This window comes from Myxine glutinosa, chromosome 3 (assembly GCF_964187855.1).
Source record: "Myxine glutinosa chromosome 3, kmMyxGlut1.1, whole genome shotgun sequence".
Taxonomy (NCBI): Eukaryota; Metazoa; Chordata; class Myxini; order Myxiniformes; family Myxinidae; genus Myxine; species Myxine glutinosa.
The window spans coordinates 216,572,168-216,583,798 of NC_136263.1; the positions used below are offsets into that span (position 1 = coordinate 216,572,168).

Below are 11,631 nucleotides of genomic sequence, written 5' to 3' on the forward strand. Positions count from 1 at the left end.
AAACGATATGTAGCATATTTCAAAAAGTTGTGTACGAGTTGGTTAAATGAGTTGTTTAGATGATAAGAACAAGCCGATTCGATTTTGGTTCATGTCGGATCCAGATCCAGCCTATCAGTGGATACGGATCATAAAATGTCCACCTGGCGGAGGTATGCGCTCTACTGAGTGCCACCACCGAGTGGACAATCCAGAGCATGCATTTGTGCCGGTGTCGGCGATCGTTGTGCATATACGCACTCTTCATTCTCATCTTTCTTCCTAACTCTTACTCGGGCAAGCAAATCCCCTATGCCATCCATAATGGTACACTCTATCCATACACCACATCCTCCCTTCTGTGGATGTTCCACGGGTTTCGGCTAGTCTATAAATATTGTTTTAAAACATGTACTTAGTCTATCATTGCTTGAGATATGTCTCTTTCATTTGACCAGCCGATCAGGCATAGATAACATTTTATGGAACCATGGTCATCATTCCCATGGGTATTTTTAAAGGCTTCTTGGCTTCAAATAAGATTTCAATTAAATCTAACCTTACGATGTGTCCGCCGACTTGACAAAACACTGAGGGTAAATACAATGGACTGAAGAGTGTAAGGGAACTCTTCACAAAACATAACTCAGAATACATTCTCAAATTGCTGAAGAAGGTACTAGTATGCAGAACATTCTATTATACTTATGGACTGCAAAAAAATCCGCCTTTTAAATTTACGGCAATTTTCAGTTGATGTTATGTAATACAATGAGGCATTAAAAGGCCCCAAATGCATATCAAAGTAATCAGTAGCATCTATTCCAAACGTTCCATGCATCATAAATGTAAAACTGAGTAAATCCATAACTTGGTGGGTATTTTTTTGGAGCAGTGTGAAATTTTCCCTTGTACTCGGGTTTTGTGACCTTTTGACCTCTGGTGACCTCATTAACGTTAATTTGCATAATGATTATTGTAATGAATAGAGTACTTAAATACAAACATTTTAATGGGTATTTTGTAGTTCTGTTATTTATACTTCCAAAGTTATTGCGATTTATGTTTCCCCTACCCCATAATTTTGGTATCAATAGAGCGACAAAGGGCGTGGCCAATGACGTCATTTCCTCTGTTACTGCCAGGTTACCAAACGTCTTCCCAAACTTTTTTGATATGTCTCATGGTCTACTTGAATATTATGAAGAGTAACTTAGGGCACATCTCATGCACGCGGGGACCCCCTCAGCCAGTGGATCATGAAGAACAAGGCCTCGAACGGTATCGTAATGGCTGAAAGTGAAGGGATTCGAGGCAAAACCGCGGTTCATTTGAATGTCGCCGACGCAAACTAAAAAGCAAGCAAAACGGTTCAATTTAAACTTACCCAAAATGAAGTTTAAAATCCCCGTGTTAACGTCAAAGGACCTCGCCTCACGTCCACCGAGAGTGCCGTTGGTCACTTCGAACACAAATCAACCAACCAATCCGAACCGCAGGAGCACGAACCTGTAGTTTTATTGGCTGAAAATGTCACGTGGCAACACGTCACGCCACACGTCACGCGACAGCGTATAAAAAGCCTTCCTGCAATGGCGCGTTTATTTGTGGAGGTTAAAAAGCCAATGTTTTGTATTTAAGCGTCTGCTTGGTTTGCACTTATTAGTATACGGGCCTCGAAATCCCTTTACTGTTTTTTGTGCTGTCCCACGAATGGCCAAGAAAGCCCAATCCGAGTTACTCCGGAAGATTCGACAAGACAATTACACTACAATACACAAAGAGAGCTCCCGTTTTCAAGAAAACACATAATCATTGACAGACTTGTCTGGAAACAGTTTTTAACAATGATAACAGCTAATTAATGACGTTTCTTATGGTGGACGGAAATCTGCGTTCGATATTTCGTTAATGACGGATAAGTTCCATTTTGGGCGCTATATAAACGTTGTGGTGAGCGAGGCTGTGCTCCACACCTGATTTGAATATTTAAAATCTCACGATATCTTTCAAAAAGAGAAGGTCATTATACGCCGATACTCCAGACAAATCTCCTCCGTGTGCTTAGCTGTAAAAATAATAACGCCAGTTCTGTCGTACTCAACTCAGACATTCATTCGTGGATTTCGTGCCCCCGAAAACTGTCTGAATGCGGAAGTCCACCTTTAAACAACTTTTTTCCCATTTCATTTTCGACATATTATTTTCGTCATTTTCGAAGTCGTTTGAAATTTAAATCGATATATTAAATACCATTTCCCGCCAACTTGCCATCTGTGAAGTAAATAAATCGGCAATAACCATGCTGCCAAAAACAATAGGTTGGTCATCTGCCAATGGCGGAACTCCGGGCAATCTGGGTGACGAGGCATTGACACGCCCCTTCCGTGTGCCCAATCTTCTCCAACCAATAAAGTGCTGGCTTTACTCGTTAGCAGCCCAGAAATGTTTTTTTTGTCATCGCCTTTTCTCCACCAATCATCACCACGTGCTTGTGTGGCTGTCTGGTGGAAATTTTTGGCTAAAGTCTTTCACGAACCTGGACAGGCTTGACAATGGTGCCGGCGATAGCTCGCCGACTCTTCGCAAAGGACCCCGTGGGATCTTTAACGTCTGGCGATTTACCTCAGCGGACGGGCCGCCCAGTTTAAAGTTTAACACGCGTTCATTGACGAATCTATCACCTTGCCTATAAACACTGGGACAACAGTCAACAGCTGGGTCGGTATTTAAGCCGACGCGACAGAGCTTTGAGGCAGGTGTGTGTACCTTGCAGTGTCAAAGGGAGGGGCAAAGCGCCCCTCCCTTTATACAAGGGATCGTTTCTCTGTATGCAGCTTTAACATGGGGACTGAAAATTCGTTTCTCGGCTTCCACTGGACGAAATCGGCTGCAAATTTCAGGAGTAAATGCTTTGTGCGTTGAGTTAATATGTTCCAAATTTCAGCAACATCTGTTTTTGCATTCCTGAGTTTTATCAAGAAAACCCTCAAAATCACGTTGGTGTCTGTGTGTCCGTCCGTCCGTCCGTCCGCCCAAAATGTGTTCGCGCTCATATCTCAAGGACTATCAATTGAAACTAGCTGAAACTTGGAATATACATCGGCCAATAGGTCTAGTTAATGGCTTTCAAAACAAATTCCACCGAAGTGTTGTCTAATTCCACCTAAAGATCAAGACTCTCTGCTCACATTCACTCCTTCATTCCTCTTTTCTCCCGCCTCTGGGACAAACTCCCTCCCTCTCTTCAATCCCACTCCTCCCTCCAGGTCTTCAAAACAGCTGTTCACCACCAACTCTTATCTTCCCCCATCCAAAACCTTGATCTTTTCTACCCCCTTTAATTCACCCCAAATCCACCTTTTTAAAATACCAACTTCTTTCCTGGAAGTCGTCGCAGTGTCCATGTGTTTTATACTTCTCCCACACCCCCACCCCTTTCCCATTCCCCCTTCCCCCAAGCCCTGCTCCTCCCACAGATCTCCTGATGTCCCTGTTCCCTACTGTTGTGCTTGTGTGCTTAACTCTCTCTCCCCATCTTGTCTCCCGCTCCCTTTATTAGATGTTTTATGTGTCCGTTTTTTTTGGGGTGATTAATATTAGCTCTTACACGACCCTCGATCTTGTATACAAAAACAAAACAAAAAACAAAGTGCTATCGTTTTTGCTTAAAATTAAATATACCAGCAACGGTACCCGCCCTCTGGGTGGGGCTTCAATTGGGAAGCCCAAGTGAAAAGGCAAAATATCAGAAATTGAAGGCTTTTTAAAATTCTAAACGATTCATATAAACATCCGTTGAATCATATCACACGCAAATCATCAAAATCTAAACAGTACATGGCGCCCATTTTGAAAAAATTGAATTCTGCAAAACAGAAATGGCCGCTACACGTCTTTCTCAGTTGCACGTTTATGTGTGAAGAGTGCGCGCCGAATCTGTAACACAGAAGCGGCCGCTACACCTGTTTCTCAGTCGCTTTGCACACGCTGCCATGTTACTTTGCAGCCGCACGTTTATATAGGAAGAGTTCGTCAGGAGTCGATCTACTCTCTCCTGGTACATAGAATAAACAGTATTTGAAGAATTTCAACAAAAGCCACATCACTGTTCACATCGGTAAATATTATTCTGTCGTGTTTGGGAAAAACTGGAAAATTGGAAAACTTGGAAAAACAATACAGCCCATTTTACTCCCAGGGGTCCTAGGAATACCCACCCAAAATATCACTGCGATCGGTTGAGCCGTTTTTGCGGTACCTTTGAACGGACGGACGGACATTTGGTGAATTATAGTAAGATTAAAATATATACACGCTTTATAACTCTTCAAAATGTTATCACACAAATCTACCATCCTGACCCAATAGCCTAATAGTGGACCAGCCAAGTCATACAAAAAAATCTTTGGGTGGCATTTCCTGTTAAAAGCAGGCATCCATGCTGGATCAATTGCTTGGGGGATGTGGAAAAAAATGTGGGTGGATGCCACACTGGAGTTTGACCTTGAAGGTCATTTTCAAGGTCATATGTACCAAAAAAGGGTAAAAACAGGTATTTTCTCTGTTATTTTTTACAGCATTTTCTGTTGCATGTCCAAGCAGGCATCCATACTAAATCAATTGCCTGTGGGATGACCAAAAATATGAGGGTGGATGTCACCCTGGATTTTGACCTTGAAGGTCATTTTCAAGGTCAAATGTACCAAAAAAGGGTAAAAACAGGTATTTTCTCTGTTATTTTTTACAGCATTTTCTGTTGCATGTCCAAGCAGACATCCATACTAAATCAATTGCCTGTGGGATGGCTAAAAATATGAGGGTGGGTGTCACCCTGGATTTTGACCTTGAAGGTCATTTTCAAGGTCAAATTGAACAAAGAATAATGTTTAAAATAGGCAATTTCTCACTAACTATACTAATAGGTGAATACACAAGTGTCTTTGGGCATGATTTGATGTGCTTGATATCCTGCAAATGTTTAAGTGTTCACTGGCCGCTGCAGCCGTTGCATCAGCTTTCGGTCAGCTTTGATGGTCGACTGCACACTCTGCCTTGTGGACACGTTTGCTTTGTATAGGTACGCAAACGTCTTCGAGTTGTTCTTCTTGAGGGCATCATGAAACTTGCCTGTTTCATCAATCAGCCGTTGCTTGACATTGTTGATCACCATCTGCTTCCCTCTGTCTTGTGCGGTCAACAGATCAGTCTCCACTTCGCAGGGGGCGATGTCATTGGTTGCCAAAGAGACAAGTGAGGCCCTGGCGGTCATCTCTGATTCTTCTACATCTTCTGTTGTATCAGAAGCCATTGATGCCTTCATCTTCAACACATCGAATCTGACGAGCTGCGTCATCAGCTTCTTGACATCATCAGCATCACGCTTCATGCTGGATGGACGAGTGTCTGAGCGTACAAATGTAGTCTCTTCCTCATCGTCTTCAAGGTCAAAGAGACACCTCGTCTCGTGGGAGATACGTGAGCGCTCTGACCATGTGATGCAGAACTTGTCCCTGGCCTGGTCGTTTCTGGTGATGCCAATAATGCCGTTGTGATCTTGCATGTTCTGTTGATCCACTCTGTGGCTTGATCAGCTGGGACCTGGTTGAAACGCCGTTGACTTCTCTTCACCACAAAGTTTCCTTTGAGAAATTCTGCATGTACTTCTGGTGCTGTCTTCTCTAGCCCCTTCATGTCAGCCAAGTAGACTGGGCCCCATCGTGCATAGTTGGTGTGATCATATATTGTGAGCCACGGTAGCGTTCCAGCGAATGCCTCCAGGTGCAGGTTCCAGGTGCCATCCATTTCAGCTCGGATGAAGTCGATCAAGACCTTCACCATCTTCATGTACGTCAACCAGAATCTGTAGTTTGGGTTCTCTGCATATTGCGCAGAAAATTCTTCCAGGAGGTCTTGGATGTTGGTACCTCCTAGAACTTGTGATAGCTTGTACATGGCCGTGTTGAGATCATCCCGGTTACCGTCTTTCTGTCTGAACTTCTGAGACACCAGCTGGGCCAGTTCCTTGAATTTAGCATCATCGGCATGACCATTTTCTACCAACCACATCTCAAACTGTGGCCACAGGATATGCCAAATTGCTTCATAGGTCAGCCTGTGACCCCGGATAGCACGGTAGTATGCTTTTCCCTCCATCATGGTCTCAGTGGTGTTTGTGGCATACACGCCGGATTCAGTCCACAAATCATCGAGACCAGCATTCTCCATATGTTGCCCAATGGCCTTCAGGAAGTTGAAGCAGATGTGTAGGCCCCCCATCACGAAAATGACGTTTTCAAACTCTGGGTTGGCCCATACCAGCTCCTTGCCCCGGCTGTACAATGGTTGATCTGCAGTGATGATTGTATGCTTCAGGCCAAGGTGATCTGAAATGCTGGCAAACCGATTGATGACAGTGGTCATGGTATCATTGTCATCAGCTTGGGCCTGAAGAATTGGCAGCATACCCGCTGTAGTTGCGGGTGGGTCAGTGAGACTGGTTGCCTCATTGAAGGCCCTCCATGCTGGAACTGCATGAACCTCATCATGAAAGCAGGAGACCACCCACGCAAAGTCTTTCAACCTTGCCTCCGGCCTTTCTTTGTCATTGTCGAACCAGCCATCTATGTCTATCTTGTTAGCTTCACTGAAGGAGGGTGAGGGTCTCTGGCCAGATGGTAGTCGAGCCTGATCAATAGCTTGAAATGCTTTCAGAGCATCAGATTTGATTGCCCTGGACCTCACGATCCCCTTTTCTGTTGGACTGTCATCTGAAGGTGCTGGTCCTCTCTGCCACACCATCATCTGTGTACAGTGAAAGGTATTCTTTCCATCCAGTGTGGCTTCAAGGACGTCAATGTTGTCACAGGAATAGTGGACCATCCTCCCCATGGCAATGTTATCTGGGATGTAGACATTGCCATTCATGGCAAACTTGTCGAGAATACCCTCTGCTATGGAGGTGTCGATTCGTCTGACCGTGTCGATGCCAATGGTATGGTTGGCGGCATGGAAAGGATCTAGCAGAGCCTCAGATCGTGTAGCTTGGTGAAGAGCCATCCCCACCCCAATGTGCTTTGGTGTCAGTTTCCGACTGTTGGACACTGCATACACAATGTCCTGAGCTATGCTACAAGCTTTCCGCCTGATGTCGCCATCATCCACCAGACCCTCATTCACGATATCGGTGCCTCCAAACAGGAGTCGGAGGAACAAGTAGAGGCTATCTGGGATCACCTGTGCCACATGCTCCTTATCAATTCCTCGCCACATGCTGGGATGTCCTGGGGTGTCAAGAAGGTCTTGCTTTATTTGGAGCGCAACGTGCACCATGTCTTGGAAGATGTTGTTCTCTTGGAAGCCTATTCTGTCGCTGTATTCTCCTTCATCTCCTGTAGACTCCGAATCAGATAAGAACATGGAATGTTGAGATGACTTTGTGAGATGTTTCGAAATGATGACATCTGATTGCTCACCAGGATACATCAGCAAGTGCCCTTGAGAGAGGGGTCGGACGTAGCTGGCTTTCGATCCGACCGACTGTTGGACTTCTTCATAGAACGTTGATCGTCTCGTGTACCTCAGAGGCGCCTGTGCACCCTCTTCCCTGCAGATGCGCCCATACCGGACCCATACTTTCCCCATGTCGTATACATGACCCTGGGACAATCCTCTGGTTAAGTCCATACATAGCCTGCCCATGCACCAGTCTCTGTCTGCTCTTTGTGATGTTGATGTTGCTTTCTGCATCTTCGCTCATAAGCAACCCAGCAAGGTAGATGGTAGCATCCCTCGGCTGCAATCAAGTCACTAACCCCTGCCAGTCGTGTCCTCATTACCAGATCCGATTTGGCATATTCAGTTATTTATGTTGACTTCCCCAGCGTGGTCACTCTGTGAAGTGGTACCTTGCTTTGCTGCTGGCAAAAGATGCATTTCTTCCAGTCAAGAGCAGGTAAGGAGCTGCGTCATGTTGGCATTTGTAATGCAGTACTGCTGGAAGGGCCTGCCTGAACATCAGTACTGGTACAAGATGGCAGACGTTGTTTTCTCAGTCTGGAGAGCTTGGAGTCCGATGTAAATACACTGTAGCATGTCTTGTGCCACTTGACTTCTAATCCTTCAAAGTCTGATTCAGATAGTGCCTCGAGTCTTTCTATGATGTCCACGTTGCTTCTATCACACAGTTTTCTCCGCTCCGCTGCAACCACTTTAGCTCTCTTTTTCCCTTGAGGTGACCCTGTGCGATGGTCAGCAACTGGCGTAGTGTTCTCACAGAAAAAGCATGATGCAGATTCTGTGACTCTCTGTCCACTTTTCCGCTTGAGTATGGCCACTGGCTCCATCGCGTCGACCAGGGCTCAACTGCAAAGGCAGGATGCTGAAAAAAGGAAGCAAAGCAAATATGAATTACTTTACACAACACATTTGACAAACATTTTGAGACAATATTTTCTTTCACATTTTTTCATACAAAATTATTTGATACCTTTGTACAATTAAAGTATAAATTCACGATTATTTATTTATAATTATTTATTTATAATGATATCACTGTGTTTATCTTCAGGTCTGACAAAGAACACCACTTTTTCACAAGCTTTCCACACACCCCAAGCATTCAACATGGATGCCTGTTACTACACACAACAGAAATGCTGTCAAAACATAGGCGAGAAAATATCCATTTTTTTTCTATTTTAGGGGGTCAATTGACCTAGCAATTGACCTTGAAGGTCAAAAACCAGGGTTGCATCCAACCACTTATTTGTTCCCAACCGACAGGCAATTGATGCAATGCAGATCCTGTTTCTACATTCAACAGAAAGTTATTGTAATATAAAATAGAGGCTCGAAAATACCCATTTTTAGCACTTTTTGGTCGATTTGACCTTGAAAAGTACCTTCAAGGTCAACATTGAGGGTGGAATCGACTCACATATTCTTCTCCATCCTACGGGCAATTGATCTAATAAGGTTATAAATTTCTAAGTGCAACAGAAACCGTTATGAAAAATAGGGGCAATACCCATGAGCGCTCACTGGTAGAATAAAGCAGTGTATTACACTGACTAAAGGTATTTTAAACAGTATCACGGTATTTTAAACCAATATCAATGGTTGCTAGAAGACAGGGCAGCATGTACAATCATACTAACGTAATCACAAGACTGTAATACAAACAAAGTAACAAAATCTATTTTGGGGGGCAAACCCCTCCCCACCCTGTATACCTCCTCAGACCCCCAATTTTCTGATGCCTTGAACAAACATTCGTACATCACGGGTGGTGATGGTTGTGGTGAAATTTTATTGAAATAGTGTGTGTAGTTTCAGAGAAGAAAGCAAATACCTATTTTGGTGGGTCAACCTTGAACTCATTTTGACCCTCATAAACCACCTCCGACCCCGATTGTTTAATGCCATGAACAAACTTTAGCCACAACATAACAAATATTTGTGCCAAATTTGGTCACAATCCCATAAGCGGTTTCGGAGAAGAAGTGTTTACAGACCGATGACGCGCCATCGCATAAGCTTCCCGGAACTTCATTCCAGGTGAGCTAAAAATTAGGGGATCACTCCCCCTCCTGTCCCCTATATTTCCGAGTACACTCTGTACCAGCACCTCCCCTTCTACCTTATATCTCCTCCGAAACCTCTTTCCCTTTGCTCCTCATTCCTCTCATGCTCTTATCCTGGAGCCGCACTGTTTCTTTTCATCCTTTCTTCTCTTCCTTTCTTCAATTTCAATTTACTCCCTTTAACCCCCACACAATAAATGCATGCTCCTTTTTATGATGATATGTGGATTTGTGACACATAGCACACGTACATTCCATATCATTTCATGGGTGTAATGGAAAAATAAGTCATGTTCTCTTTCACCAAGTCTGTACCTTTTGCGCAATGGCCAATGGGTAAAGGCGTAGGGAGTTTAGCTTCGTTACCTGAGAGTTCAGGTGAGTGTCTGCCATTGTATATGCAATTTATCTTGCATCGAAAAAGATTGTGCACAACTCCAAAATACATTCCTTATAAAACATGTTAGCCCGTGAATTCTCACCTAAGAGGGCGGCCCAACGTGATGGCACTCATCTATTTAACTCTGAAATCCCATGACCAATTCTGCTTCCCTGTTCCAAAGTTAAGCTTTCAGAATCATTGGAATCTCCTGCTATGAAGCTAACTCCGAGGGCCTTTCACTCACTCACCGCAGACAGGTTGGTGGTCTTTCTGTCTTCTACCGACTCCTCTCCAGCCTTGCTCCCCCGGCTCTGTCTTTGCTCTGTCCCCCAAACATTCCTACAGGTCGCACAATATCTGCCAGCAACCCTCTTATTGTTAAACTGCCAAAATCAAGACTCTCTGCTCACCTTCACTCCTTCATTCCTCTTTTCTCCCGCCTCTGGAACAAACTCCCTCACTCTCTTCAATCCCACTCCACCCTCCAGGTCATTAAAACAGCTGTTCACCACCATCTCTTATCCTCCCCCATCCAAAACCTTGATCTTTTCTACCCCCGCTAATTCACCCCAGATACACTTTTTTGAAATACAGACTTCTTTCCTGGAAGTCCTAGCAGTGTCCGTGTGTTTTATACCTCTCCCACCCCCCCCCCCAACCCCCTTCCCGTGCCTCCTCCCCCCCTCCCCCCACAGATCTCCCGATGTCCCTGTTCTCTGCTGTTGTACTTGTGTGCTTCCCTCTCTCTCTCCCCATCTTGTCTCCCGCTCCCTTTATCTTATGTTGCATGTGTGAGTTTGTTCTTTCGTGATCAATGTTAGGTCTCACACGAGCCTCGATCTTGTTAACAAAAAAAAGAAAAAAAGAAGAAATACATTCGTAAAATGTCAAAGCTGATTCATCTGACTGTAATATCTATTGATCACACGAGTGGGTGCACTCTACCTGGACTCACGATGCTGGAGATGTGGTAAAAATAAATAAAACAGAAGCAACAATAAGTCATTCAATGGTTTTATTGCAAGTTGTGCTACAGTACAGAGAAAGTACTTGAAGTTTGTTATAGGGGGAATTGGGCTGTTGGGCAAGACTACATCTACAGTGTCCACCAGCCATGCATGTAGAGTGTGTAGCATACCGTGTGTGTATAGTCCAAAACACATCAACCAGAATCTTTTTAATGGAGCGAGACAGTTTGTAATTTTTCATCCAAATACATGAAATTCAAAACTACAATCCCCTTGAGATCACTGGTAGGTTCCAGTAGTGCGAGGTATCTAGAAACGGCCATAGTCTTGTATCTCAGGCCAATCTAGTGATACATACGTTCTTTCTTACCCTTTACCTTTGCATGACTTACAAGGATATGAGTAGTTGTGTTTTGTATGCAGCCTGTGGCTGCTGGTTGCATTATTTCTCTGGAAGCGCGTTTGTGCCGCTGATGCAGTGCCCTGATTACCAGTGAGCTGTTACTCAATTTGCCGACCTCGGAAGGATGACAGGATGAGTCAACCCCCTTGGTGTTAATTCAACGATCGACCGGGATTCAAACTCAGGATCCTAGGATCCCAATCTGGCACCCTAACCGCTAAACCAACACCAGGCTCGCATGGAGACACACTCAGGATCATCGGATCCCAATCTGGCACCCTAACCGCTAAACCAACACCTGGCACGCATGGAGAC

General features: G+C 44.4%; 1 protein-coding gene across 1 annotated transcript in view; it reads right to left on the reverse strand.

The window, feature by feature from the left end:
• Nucleotides 1–1,529, reverse strand: part of LOC137416123 (kinesin-like protein KIF11-B) — a 175,931-nt gene extending 174,402 nt beyond the window's left edge. Inside the window, exon 1 of the mRNA XM_078774983.1 lies at nt 1,367–1,529. The gene's annotated coding sequence lies outside the window, so the exon portion shown is untranslated. The remainder of the gene's footprint in view (nt 1–1,366) is intronic.
• Nucleotides 1,530–11,631: the final 10,102 nt, after the last annotated feature.